Source organism: Eubalaena glacialis, chromosome 1, assembly GCF_028564815.1.
Source record: "Eubalaena glacialis isolate mEubGla1 chromosome 1, mEubGla1.1.hap2.+ XY, whole genome shotgun sequence".
Lineage (NCBI taxonomy): Eukaryota > Metazoa > Chordata > Mammalia > Artiodactyla > Balaenidae > Eubalaena > Eubalaena glacialis.
The window spans coordinates 158111825-158125537 of NC_083716.1; the positions used below are offsets into that span (position 1 = coordinate 158111825).

The 13713-nt window shown below is 35.3% G+C and overlaps 1 protein-coding gene across 6 annotated transcripts in view; it reads left to right on the forward strand.

Moving 5' to 3' along the window:
- The window catches only part of MBD5 (methyl-CpG binding domain protein 5), a 193668-nt gene that overhangs the window by 80448 nt on the left and 99507 nt on the right, over positions 1–13713 (forward strand). For 5 of the 6 annotated variants that reach the window (XM_061183818.1, XM_061183805.1, XM_061183814.1 and 2 more), the window contains exon 3: positions 6902–7076. The gene's annotated coding sequence lies outside the window, so the exon portion shown is untranslated. Of the gene's footprint in view, positions 1–6901; positions 7077–10079; positions 10129–13713 lie in introns of those variants that run through there. The other variant, XM_061183809.1, reaches the window with a different exon arrangement.

Here is a 13713-nt window from a genome sequence, read left to right on the forward strand (position 1 = left end):
AAGTAAGCTTTTGCCTGTTTTCAAATGGAAATGCTGTTTTGATTAATTCAGTGATTTGTTTATGTGGAGGTCAGTTAAGAGACTTTCCTCTGTAGTTCAAATCAGAATATGTTCTTCAAGTAAATAAAGGCAAAATCACTGAAAAGTTATTTTCCATCTGACAGATGTGATTATCAGAAAAGTACATAGGAATGAAGTTGCATTTGTAAATTAAGATACTTGTAGACCAGCAATGCTTATGTTAGAAATGTCATGGATCTATGATACCAAAGCTGTTTTTAGCTTCATGTGCATAGAGGTTCATCCTATGCTAGGAAGACTGACATGTTTTTTAAAGCTGTATTTCTGATACTCCCTAGCACAAGTTCTCCACTTCAATCTGGTCAGGCTCTTCCCCCATCCCACGGGTATCTAATCTCAGTAAACATATATAAGATTGAGTTGAAAACATTGAAGTCATCTTTATAAAGTATTTCTTGCTTTTCTAGCTTATGTAGAAACGATAGCATTGGAATGACCAGGAGAACATCTAGCTCAGAGGAGGTTCTTCGGAGTTTTCCAAACGTTGGACACAAATTTACATTTTTAAATTATATTAAGTATTTTAACACAGTCATAAAAATAACATGCCCACTCACATGTGTTATACCAAATTGTAACACATGAACACATCATGAAGCAAAAATAAACTGTGCTGCTAGTTTATATTTTTATGAACTGCTGACTAAAGCCTTGCCACCAATTTCCCTGTAGATATTTGAACTTCTTATGAGTATGCATTTTTATTTTTAAGTTTTTAGTTGGCCTTTTTTAAAAACTTGAGTCCATTGTTATATCTCCAAATCAAATTATGCAAGCAAGAGAATAGCTGCGGCATATGTATGCTCCATTAAATAAATACAAATACGACATAGAGGAGTCTTCCTGCCATGTATCCTTATCACTCCTTAACAACTCTGCAATGGCAAATTAATGTGATAATATTGTATTAACGAAAGTCTTCTTGCTTAATTTAAGTTTTTGGTAGTTCTTACCCATATTTTGTATTCATGATCAGAGACATGAGTAATGATTAGATATAGTCATTCAATTTTGGAAACAGGATTTTCTTTACTTCCCTTCAAGCTTCTAGACCATTTTGATTGCAGTGATTTTAATATTGCCAAAGCCAAATTTGCTATTTTTCAAAAAAGTTGCCATTTACAATAGCTTTTATGTGGTAATCAGAATTGTCTCAATATTATAAAACCAAAACAAAGTACAGAACTAAATTTGTTGATGAAGATTACTTAAATTGCAACTGTCACCTATATCCCTTGGTTTCATATGTTTTATTAATCAAAATAGCCCGTTATTCTTATTGATGGATTTTAATAAGTAATATTATAATTTGGTCTTCCAAAATGAATTATTACCAACAAATCTCTTTTTCTGCTTTTTATAATGGAAGTTCCATTTAGATTTTATTAGACAAAAGAGATCTACAACTAAAATAATTTGAAAACTACTGATCTAGTTCAGTCCATTATTCTTAACAAATTGAAAAATTAAAGCTCAGGTTACACATCTTGCTCAAAGTTATAAGCTAGAAAATTGTAGATACCAAACTTCCTGTTAGTTCACTGTTCTTTCTATTATGTGTTATCTCATCTCTGAGTTCCTATAGTACATTTAGTTTATGCCATGCCATTTAGCGTTTAATGCCATGGTTTGTATACAGGCATTCATTTATTTATTCAACAAGTAATTTTCTGTGTGCCAGATACTCTTTTAGGCACTGGAAATAGTCTCTGAATCCAAAAGTTGAGCTGAAAATAAAATAAGAAAAGTAGATTCTATTCAGCCTTCATTTGATTTTGGTTAAATAAATACACACCTACAATTAACCGCCTTGTGTATCACTGATTGGTTTTAACATATCATTAAGAACTTTTCTATTTGTGATTATATTTTAGGGGAGTAAAAAAAGTTCTCTAGGTGAGAAAAACAAATAATTCAACTCAAAGCACAGTGTTTTCATAGCCAGTACCTGATAATGTAAGTATATAAAACAGAATATGGTAAGGGCTGTTACATGCATGTAAGCAATACTGTAGAATGAGATAGTAACTCTAAGCAGGAGACTGGAAGAGGCTTCATGGAGGAGTTGACCCTGGAATTTAGTTAAAGGACAGAAGGTTGCTTTAAGAAAGTGAGAGGAAATCTTTCTATGCCCAGGGAACAATGCGTGCATAGGCATAGAGTTGTGAACAGTTGTGGCATTTCCAAGAAAGATTAATGCATTAGAATCCTAGGATGTCTTGAGAGAAGTGGTGAATAAGCATTTTTAGGCATCATTATATGATTGAACAACGGAAGTAATGAAACGTGAGGACTTTTTATATTGTACACCAGGTATTCCTCATGCGTCTACCTGTTTCTATTCCTAAGTTCTTTAAGAACACTGATGGTATTTTGTACTTCCCCATTTATGGTGACAAGTGCAGTGCCATACATGGCAAGGGCTCTGTATATCCTTACTGATTAATTACACTCATCATTCACTCAACAAATATTTTTGGCTCCAGCATGTGTAAGATTCTATACTTTGTGCTATGAGAAGTAAAAAAAGTTGCGATACAAAGCCAGCCTTCAAGAAGCTGTTGAGCCCAAAGCACAAATTAGTCTGGGATAAACCATAATGGGAAAGAATATTAAAAAAGAATGTCTATATGTGTAAAACTGAGTCACTTTGCTGTACAGCAGAGATTGGCACTACACTGTAAATCAACTATACTTCAATTTTAAAAAGTTTTTTTAATTAGCAAGGGTTTTTGTCTGTTATGGTGACTAATACATCCATATGTTCACAGAGCTTATGTTCTTATCAGAGGAGACAGACAATAATAGGATAAATAGTAAAATACGGTATGTTAGATAGTGATGAATACTAAGAAGAAAAGTAAAGTAGGAAAAGAGGGAAATTAATTATCAGGAAAAGGGAAGGTAAAATTATTTAATTTCTCTTGCCTCAGTTTCCTCAACTCTAGAAAAGAAAAAGTAGTAGTACTTACTTACAGGGCTGTGACAAGGCTAAGTGACTTAATATGTGTATGTATAAAGTCCCAGAAGATGGTAGGATATCAGCCAGTATTATTTATACATTTGGCCAGAATAACTTTAGCACAACAGTCATCTTATTTTCATCACTTATGGACTTCTTTTATTTTAAGATGTACTTTTATTAAAGGATATACTTCCAAACAGTTTTGAACTACTTTATCTATAGAGGAAGGCTCCCTCATCCATATCTTGTTTGTTTTAGCTTCTGCTTCCAATGCAGTCACATCTAATATCACTTTCTTACTGAAGTGAATCATCATTCTTTCATAGTATTTCTTCTACAGAACAATATTTGCTTATCTAGATGTCAGGGCATCATTTTCTATTTAAGGCATCAGGCAGGCATCCAGATCTTCCTGTGGAAAATATTCATTAATACCTCATCACTTATCACATCTCAAGGTTAACAGGTCTAACAAAATGAGACCTTTATGCTTGCTTACCAGCTAAAAATGAGTACCATATTGGGATTATTATTGCCAGATAAATATAAAATCTTCAATATTAATCTTTTGGAACTAAGATCATTTGCATGGATTAGGTAAAGTTTCAGGTCTCCTACTAAACTTTCTTTGCCTATGTAACCTCTGCACATCCTTAGATGTATCCTGCTTCCCCCTTTCTCTGATCCCTGAAAACTAGACTAGCTCTTTCTTTGTGTTCATTTAGCACTCCGTACTTAGCCCTAGCACAGCTGGTGTCACTCAGTGTTGTAATTAATTACCTGTTTACCTGACTGCCCAACTCCCTACCCTCCACCTCTCAGACAGTAAGCTCCTTGAGCTAGGGGGACGATGTTCTCTTTATGTCTGGGCCCCGAGTATCTGTTACAGTGCTTCACATGTAGTTGATTCCCAATAAACTTAAAACATTAAATATAATGCCAGGAGTACCTTTAGTATATCAGGATTATAGAAACGTAGTTATTTAACCTTGGTCCCACATCCCTTAGTTGTTTCTTTGTTTCTCTTGGCTGCTGTCTGAGGAATAGCATTGCTCAAGCATGCTGCTACACCCTGTCCTACACAGTCCCTTGTCCTGCTTTGGCCCAAAATCAAAAAGAAAAAGAAAAAGAAAAAGTAGGCCAGATATCTGGAAAGACCTCAAAGGTAGAGGAGCACCCTGTGGAGTACTATGGTCCAGGATGTGATCCCTACTCTAACAATTTTTAAAAATTGACTTCGCCATTCCTCTCAAGGGTGATGGGCCGCTAGGGTCTGACACAGACCATCTATATATATATATATTTTTTAACATCTTTATTGGAGTATAATTGCTTTATAATGGTGTGTTAGTTTCTGCTTTATAACAAAGTGAATCAGCTATACATATACATATATCCCCATATCTCCTCCCTCTTGCGTCTCCCTCCCATCCTCCCTATCCCACCGCTCTAGGTGATCACAAAGCACCAAGCTGATCTCCCTGTGCTATGCAACTGCTTCCCACTAGCTATCTGTTTTACATTTGGTAGTGTATGTATGTCCATGCCAGTCTCTCACTTCATCCCAGCTTACCCTTCCCCCTCCCCGTGTCCTCAAGTCCATTCTCTACGTCTGCGTCTTTATTCCTGTCCTGCCCCTAGGTTCTTCAGAACCTTTTTTTTTTTTTTTTAGATTCCATATATATGTGTTAGCATACGATATTTGTTTTTCTCTTTCTGACTTAATTCACTCTATGACAGTCTCTAGGTCCATCCACCTCACTCAATTTCATTTCTTTTTATGGCTGAGTAATATTCCATTGCATATATGTGCCACATCTTCTTTATCCATTCATCTGTCAATGGTCACCTAGGTTGCTTCCATGTCCTGGCTATTGTAAATAGTGCTGCAGTGAACATTGTGGTACATGACTCTTTTTGAATTATGGTTTTCTCAGGGTATATGCCCAGTAGTGGGATTGCTGGGTCGTATGGCAGTTCTATTTTTAGTTTTTTAGGGAACCTCCATACTGTTCTCCATAGTGGCTGTATCAATTTACATTCCCACCAACAGTGCAAGAGGGTTCCCTTTTCTCCACACCCTCTCCAGCATTTATTGTTTGTAGATTTTTTGATGATGGCCATTCTGACTGGTGTGAGGTGATACCTTGTTGTAGTTTTGATTTGCATTTCTCTAATGATTAGTGACGTTGAGCATCCTTTCATGTGTTTGTTGGCAATCTGTATATCTTCTTTGGAGAAATGTCTGTTTAGGTCTTCTGCCCATTTTTGGATTGGGTTGTTTGTTTTTTTGATATTGAGCTGCACGAGCTGCTTGTAAATTTTGGAGATTAATCCTTTGTCAGTTGCTTCATTTGCAAATATTTTCTCCCATTCTGAGGGTTGTCTTTTGGTCTTGTTTATGGTTTCCTTAGCTGTGCAAAAGCTTTGAAGTTTCATTAGGTCCCATTTGTTTATTTGTGTTTTTATTTCCATTTCTCTAGGACCTGGGTCAAAAAGGATCTTGCTGTGATTTATGTCATGGAGTGTTCTGCCTATGTTTTCCTCTAAGAGTTTTATAGTGTCTAGCCTTACATTTAGGTGTTTAATCCATTTTGAGTTTATTTTTGTGTATGGTGTTAGGGAGTGTTCTAATTTCATTCTTTTACATGTAGCTGTCCAGTTTTCCCAGCACCACTTATTGAAGAGACTGTCTTTTCTCCATTGTATATCCTTGCCTCCTTTGTCATAGATTAGTTGACCATATGTGCATGGGTTTATCTCTGGGCTTTCTATCCTGTTCCATTGATCTATATTTCTGTTTTTGTGCCAGTACCATGCTGTCTTGATTACGGTAGCTTTGTAATATAGTCTGAAATCAGGGAGCCTGATTCCTCCAGTTCCGTTTTTCTTTCTCAAGATTGTTTTGGCTCTTCAGGGTCTTTTGTGTTTCCATACAAATTGTGAAATTTTTTGTTCTAGTTCTGTGAAGAATGCCATTGTTAGTTTGATAGGGATTGCATTGAATCTGTAAATTGCTTTGGGTAGTATAGTCATTTTCACAATGTTGATTCGATATTTGCAAGAATTTAATTTATAAACCAGGTGACCTGTTTGTTGGTTGGTTTGTTTTCATTGATTGAAATACCTGTATCTGATATCTAAGTCACTAACTTAATGATATCAAAGCCCCTATGAAATCCATCAAATAATCAGAGGGTTGTTCAATGCCTGTGGAAACAGAACAAAATGAGTTAAACTGCACCAAGGATTATTTTACCCACGCTGAGGAGCAACCTTGTCCTTGTCTCCCTGATGGCCAGGAGAAAATTAAGTAAGGGGTAATAAGGTCTCAAGTATACTTTTGAAAGTCCTTATAAATTTTTTCCTTATTTGCTAAAAGGAAGCAGTTTTAAAAGTCAGGGGAAAATGTCTTTTTGTAACTCAATAATGATAATGTACAATTTGGTTTCATAATTCTTTGATCCCAACATTAAGTTCCTGAAATAATGATAATGTGGTATTGCTGACAGTGGTGCTAAGAAAGAAGGAAAGATAGAGAATTAAAGTTGGATGAGCATTCTCTGTACCCTCTGACTCCTCTAATTCAATGATCACCAGAGTCTCAGGGTCAAATCAATTTCATTAAGAAGGTTGACTATGTGTGCTTGTGGTTTTAGCTGGCTTACCAGCTGGTATTCCTTCATATACTAACAATGCATGAAGATCCACTACAGAGTAGAGAGTTCATCCTCTACCCTTGTGAAGAAACAATGAAGTGTAGGTTAAATGGTCATTAAAAGAAATAAGTTGTACCTCTTGTCAAGGTCTATAGTCTGTCTTTCAAGCCTTACCTCAAGGTCCTTTCTATTCCAGAAGGTTGGAAACCCAAGTGCCTACAGAGGCCAGGCTGGTGGGAATGAAGCAGGAAGCCACTGCAGTGTACTGGAGAGCCAAGTCCTTTCTGAAGGAGCAGCCACTGCTCCGTTCCAGATAATTGTTGCAAGGCAGGAATGCTGACCTAGTGTTACCACATTGTCCAGTTTCTCAGGTAAAGCAGGAAATGCAAATTTTCATGTGATATCTTTTGATTTAAATATTGTCAACTAATTGACTTGTATTATTATTCTCAAACTGTGCGCGTGCCAGATACTTCCACAGGTGGGATTTGGCCCAGAGCCCTCGTGTTTGTAACTTGGTTTTATATTTTGCTTACCTATTTGTTAAATTGCAGACTTTATTTTCTACAGGTTTAGCTTTTCTTCAGCATATTCTCTAAAATATTCTATGCCTGGTTTTGTGCTATTGAAACTACCTTCCTCTCCAACCTGAACATTTTGTGCATAAGTTTTCTTTGGCTGCTACATTTTCTCTGCCACCATCAGCATTCCACTGAGCAGTCAAATGCTAGATGGAGTCTCCTTGAGACACTTTTCTTATGCCACCACTAAACATCTACAGGTATTACTACTTACTCATTTCCTTCCTGATGTGTAAGCTAAATAAACGCAGTAAAAGATCATGGGACTTAGAGATTGTATGCTTTGGGCTCCCCCTTCTAGAATTTACACAGAGACTGTCTTCTTTCTCTTGCATCTTGAGAACCTTATCAGATAATTAATTAGACTATGGTTATCCTTTACATTTAATTATGTTTGCTGGAGATGTTGATTAGACTTAAGTGTTCCTAGATATTTATACATATAAAGAGACAATGTATTTGTTTCTTCAGTGGCTGAGGACTCTTCCTATTTTCACTTTGAGTAACTTGATTGTCAGTGTTACAGGGGGTGGGTGGGGACCATTACCTCTGTGTGGAACTAATTACTCCAGGTAGGAATTTGGCATCCATTGCCAGGTGAATTGAAGAATGCTAAAACATTTTTAAAGTAAAAGAGTACATAAACATTAGTTGTTTCAATATGTTGTACAACCCCCAGATGGACAAAAATCACAATTGTTTCATTCTTAGTACAGTTTTGATTTTAAAAAATTGATATACATTCTTTTTTTAACAATGATTTGACCTATTGAGCTACCTTGAGTAGCCAAAATACTAGTAATTCACAGATAAAATGTGAAAATAACCCCTTAAACTTGCTTAATGCACTCTTAAAAAGATTATGTAAATGTAAGCAAGTATTTTTTATAAATAATCTTTATGAGAAATTTTACTATACCATAGAAAAGCAAAAATAGCCAACTATGTTGATGCCAAATATACAGAAATATATCATAAATAAATTTTCCCTCAGAGTTATAGTGAGTTTATTAATTAGTTTATAAATGTTCTGGTGTGACCTGTTACTATACTTTAAAACAGTTCTCTGAATTTTTTTTAAAGAATATGTATTTGGGAGCTGTGATTGTTCACTTTTTGGCTTTTAAGAAAGTAAAATGCATCATAAGCATTTTCTACATGTGCATACAAACCCTCACTTTCCTTCTATATTTTTAAAGGCACAAGGGAAGCTGTAACTTGAAGTTAGCTGCCTCAATTGCTTTTTCTTTGTAGTCATGTAGAATGGTGAGGGCAAAGAAAAAGCTCAGTCATGTGTAGTAATGCATGTGAATTCCTGAATATTATAAGGGGGAGTTATAAAGAGAACTAAATTTAGACCTGGAAAGCCAAATAATGATTGGAGAAACCAGGGAAGGCCTCTCTGAGGAAGTGACATGTAAACTGAGATAAACAGAAGTTGGTTTAATGAAAAACATGGGGATGGCAGATGACATTGCAAGCAGAAAAGTAAGGGTGACAGCCTGAGGCATTTTAGAACCAATCAAAGGGATAGCCTTAATTTTTCTTTCTACTATTTAGGTCAGTCAGGTTAATGTGGTATTCTTCCTGACTCTCCCTATCTTTCTCTCCACTTAGCTAAAACAGAAAGAGAAATAATAGCATAATGCTAGGCACAAAGCTTGTGACTGTTTCCAATAAAAATCTTCCCTAATGCTTTTAAGTATTGGGGAAACATTAATTAGCTGTTCTATGGATATAACATTTAATATTTTTGGAAATAATAGTTTTCCTAATTACAGATCCAACACATTTTTATTATAAAAAATTTTTTGAAAATATAGAAAAGCAGTGAAGAAAATAAAAGTCACTCATGTTCCTGCTATCCAGGGACAAGCACAGGGAAGATAGTGCTGTTCTATTCCTATATCTACATAAATAGCATTTTTGTAAATGAAGATTTATAACTATACATGCAACTTTGTCATGTGTTTTTTCACCTGACAATGTCATAGACCTTTTCAATAACATGATTTTAATAACTATGTATAAATAATAATAACTTAGATATTTATTTATGTGCTAGGTACTAGTTTAAGACTTGTAACTTATTGTATCCCCAGAACAGAACAGTTCTATAAAATCACCATTTTATAAGGAAAGAAATTTTTTTTTTTTTTTTTAATTTATTTGGCTGTGTTGGGTCTTCGTTTTTGTGCAAGGGCTTTCTCTAGTTGCGGCGAGCGGGGGCCACTCTTCATCGCAGTGCGCGGGCCTTTCACTGTCGCGGCCTCTCTTGTTGCGGGGCACAGGCTCCAGACGCGCAGGCTCAGTAGTTGTGGCTCACGGGCCTAGTAGCTCCGCGGCATGTGGGATCCTCCCAGACCAGGGCTCGAACCCGTGTCCCCTGCATTGGCAGGCAGATTCTCAACCACTGTGCCACCAGGGAAGCCCCTATAAGGAAAGAAATTTTTTAAAACTTTTCCAAGGTCACAAGCTATTAAAATGTACAGCTACATAGCATCTCAATACTGTACTTAATTTAAATGAAACCCTATTTTAGACTTCTAGATCATTTCCAGTATAGTGTTTGGCTATTTGAAATAATACTCGTGATTCTATGGGTTGGAAGTCTAGGCTGGGCTTAACTGGGACAGCTCATGCCTGTTCCACATGGTGCTGGCTGGTCTCAGTTACATGTCTGGGGCTTCAGCTGGACCAGCTGGACCAGCTGGGCTTTTCTCTCTCCACAGAGTAATAAATCCCAATTCCTGACGGAAGGAACTACAAAATATTTGTGGCCAATTGCAGTCTACTACATTCAGCACTTAGTCCTCCAAAGGCTTCCATGTGCCGAGAATGTGTAAGTTGCTGAACGTTGGTAACATGAAACGGCCTGTGTAAGTAATCCTCCTGACCATAGATGGGCATAGGTCAGGATGCTTGTTACCTTGACTCTGAGGACTGGCCTCATTCTCAGGAGCCTATCCCTATACCTTCAGAGTTTGTGAAAAAATGTAACCTTCCACGTGAATGTGATCCTCATGCACAGTTTTTGAATGTTTACACTCTTCTGCACTGAAAGGGCAAGGACGTTTGAAACTAGAGAGTTTTAGCGATCAGAGCAGGAAAGATGTGCTTGTGGTATCCTGATACAACTGTATAAAACAGGTGTAAATGTACTGGGGTACTTTGGGGTGAGTAAGTAGAGCCTGGCAGAGGCATTAGGTCTCTTACAAAATATGTATCTGAGAGGCATGTTTTGGAAGAGGTGGCTGCACAGTGAATATAAGAACCAAATGAAAATAATAACCAGAGTTAAAATGAGGCTACTTTTTGGAAGGTTTTTTTTTTTTAAATGAAAGAAGATATAACTGTAAGATAAGTGTGCTCATAAATAAAAATGCATAGCTTGAGTAAATAGGTGAAAGGTGAAACAGATGGGAAGGTTGGATGGGAAGGCTGGCTAAGTACTTTTAAGGAACTGTTTAAATAATTGACATGAGGATGAAAGATCACTGAAAAGGGAAATGTCATTCAGGGTTACCCTAACAAGCATAATTTAACTTAATAATGATGGAAAGATGATGAGTATATCCATTCATTACCCAATCAAATGATAACGTTGTAGCCACTCAGACATTACTCTTCAAAATGCTAATGCTTATGTTATTTCTTAATCCAATTATACCTGTTGTTGCGTGTACATATTGTTTTGGAATTTAAGTATAGAGGTAGGTTTTATGTGAGCCTTTTTTTTCTCAATTGGAGAACATGAGGCATTCACCCTTGCAAATGTCAGAATGGAGGAGACTTCTTTTTTTTATTTTTTTAAATTTTTTTATTGAAGTATATAGTTGATTTCCTGGAGGAGACTTCTTAACTTTGAATATTTCATGAGTTAAGTTTATAATCATTGTATAAAAAGTACAAATGATAATTTATACTTATATAACATTAAATATTGGTGTTTTACCTAATTTACATCGTCTCACCTTGGTAAATCAATAGCTCATTCAGGATTCATTCTGTCCTATTGTGTATCCAAGTAATGGCCCTGAGCACAAGATTAATGCGTGATGTCATTATAAACATTTTAATAGAATTTACTCATAATATCACACGACTTAAAAATCAATTCATTATTTTTACCATTAATCAAGTTTGTGTGACATTATTCAGAAGAATGTATGATGTTTGATGTTATTCAGAAAGATTTATGAAGATTACCTACTTATTTTCATGATGTCATATTCTCTGATATTTAGTCTGCATGGTGTTTTGGGTGTAACTTTTAAAATATACACTTATCACTGCATAACATAGTGAATTTATTCTTAGGTTGACAAGAATGTCAGTAAAGCAGATAGAGAAAAAAGGTCTATTGCATTAATTATCATCCTGTTGAAATACAAGTTTCATTTTTATATGGTTGTATTCATCTATTTTAGTGGTTCCATTATTAATCCAATTAAAGTGTGTATATAAATCATTTAAATAAAACTCTGATGCACTTTACAAATAAAGTATAAAGTTAGCATATTGTTTTTTTTAGAAGCCCTATCATACTTTTGCTACACAGAAGTTATTACTCAGAGATTTTGAGATCATTAGGGACAAATCTAGAGCAATCCTAATAAAATCCTTTGTATTTTTTGTCAACATGCATAGTCACCGGCTTCTATTGACTTCTTTTAAAAATTTTTCTTTCATTTTAGACGCCTGTGTTGCTAAAACTTCACAGGCCTACGTGGTAAAAATCAAAATATAAAACTGTATTGGCTAACTAGAATGTAGCCATTGTAGTAACTTGTAACTAGTCTTCATCAAGTATTTAAGCACCTCCTGTAGGCCAGGGGTACTACACCAGGAAGTGGGACTATTGGAGGAACCTAGAGAAACAAGTCCCTGCTGTGAGGAGTTTACATTCCTGTGGGGAGAGATAGGCAATAAACAAACAAAAAATGATAAGAAAAAAATCAGGTGATAAGAGGTATCAGTGAATTAACAAAGTTTCAGAGAATACCTAGGATTTACAGTGTAGTCTCCTTGAGGAGGTGACATCTAATGTGAATTCTGAATGAAGCCAATGCAAAGAAGTGAATCAGGTCACTAAAATTCAATTCACCAAAAGTCAATTCTCATAGACTAATTTGCATATTGAAAGGTGGTTGGAAAATGAAATTGTTGGTAGAATGGTGGCAGATATTCTCAGAACGCATACACACACACACACACACACACACACCCCTTTGTGAATTTTGTTATTGCTACCAGAAATGTTTGTGAAATAAATTTAAATTATGTTCTAAGTATAAGATCTATCCCTGATCCTTAGTATTAGTGAGATGGAGGTGCCTTTCCTATTACAATATCTTTTCTGTTTTAACCTGTGTCTACTGGGCTTGAACCAAGCCATATAAACAGGGTGGGTCATAATGAAATCTTTGGGGAAGGGGTGAAGGAAAAATGTTGTGGATATGTAGTTTTTATGTTAAATTTGGAAAAGAGGAGAAACTGGTGTTTTCATCATAAACTATAAAAATAAAACTTGACTAAATCTTGAATGATTGGTCTATATAGAAGATAAAGTTATCAGAATCTCGGAGGCAAATAGAATAGATTTTAAAATTCAGCAAAAGAGGGCATGCATGGATTTCCAAAGTTTGAGAAGCATGGCCTGAAATGTTTTCCTAAAACTACCCTCTTGGCGCTTTAGGAAATTTATCAAAGGCCCTAAAATTATGCAATTCTATTTTAGCAAATACTTCTAAGTGAATTATCAAAATGACCATAGATTTATGTACAGAGATATTTACCTCAGATTTATTTGTAATTGTGAAAATTTAGGAGAAAATCTATGTCTACAAAAGGGAAGTAAGTAAATAAATTATAAACCTCTGTCCAAGAAAGTTCTAAGCAATTGAAAGTCATATATTGGAAAAATATTTAATGCCGTAGTAAAATGCTCAAGGTGAAAATAAAGTATAAAGTGGTAATAATTCAATATTTAAAGGAAAGAAGGCACTATTATACATAGAAAAAAAATGGAATTAGTGTAGCTACTTTAGAGAGCAATTTGGCAGTGCCTCTAAAGTTTAAATGTGCAGACCCTACAACCCAACATTAATATGATTGATATACCAATAGATGAATAATTGTAAAGTCGTATGTTAGAATACCATTCAAATGTTTAAAATTAACAAATTGGATCTATATATCTGCAACAGAGATAGATCTATGTATCTCAACAGAGATAGCACTCAAAGCAATGTTGAATTTTAAAAAGCAAGTTGCAGAATGATATATATGTATAATAGTATTTATGTAAAAACTTTAAAATACATGTAACAAAACCAAATATTGTTTACATATATACATAAGGAATAAACATATAAAAACATAGCCTCGGGCTTCCCTGGTGGCACAGTTGTTAAGAATCCGCCTG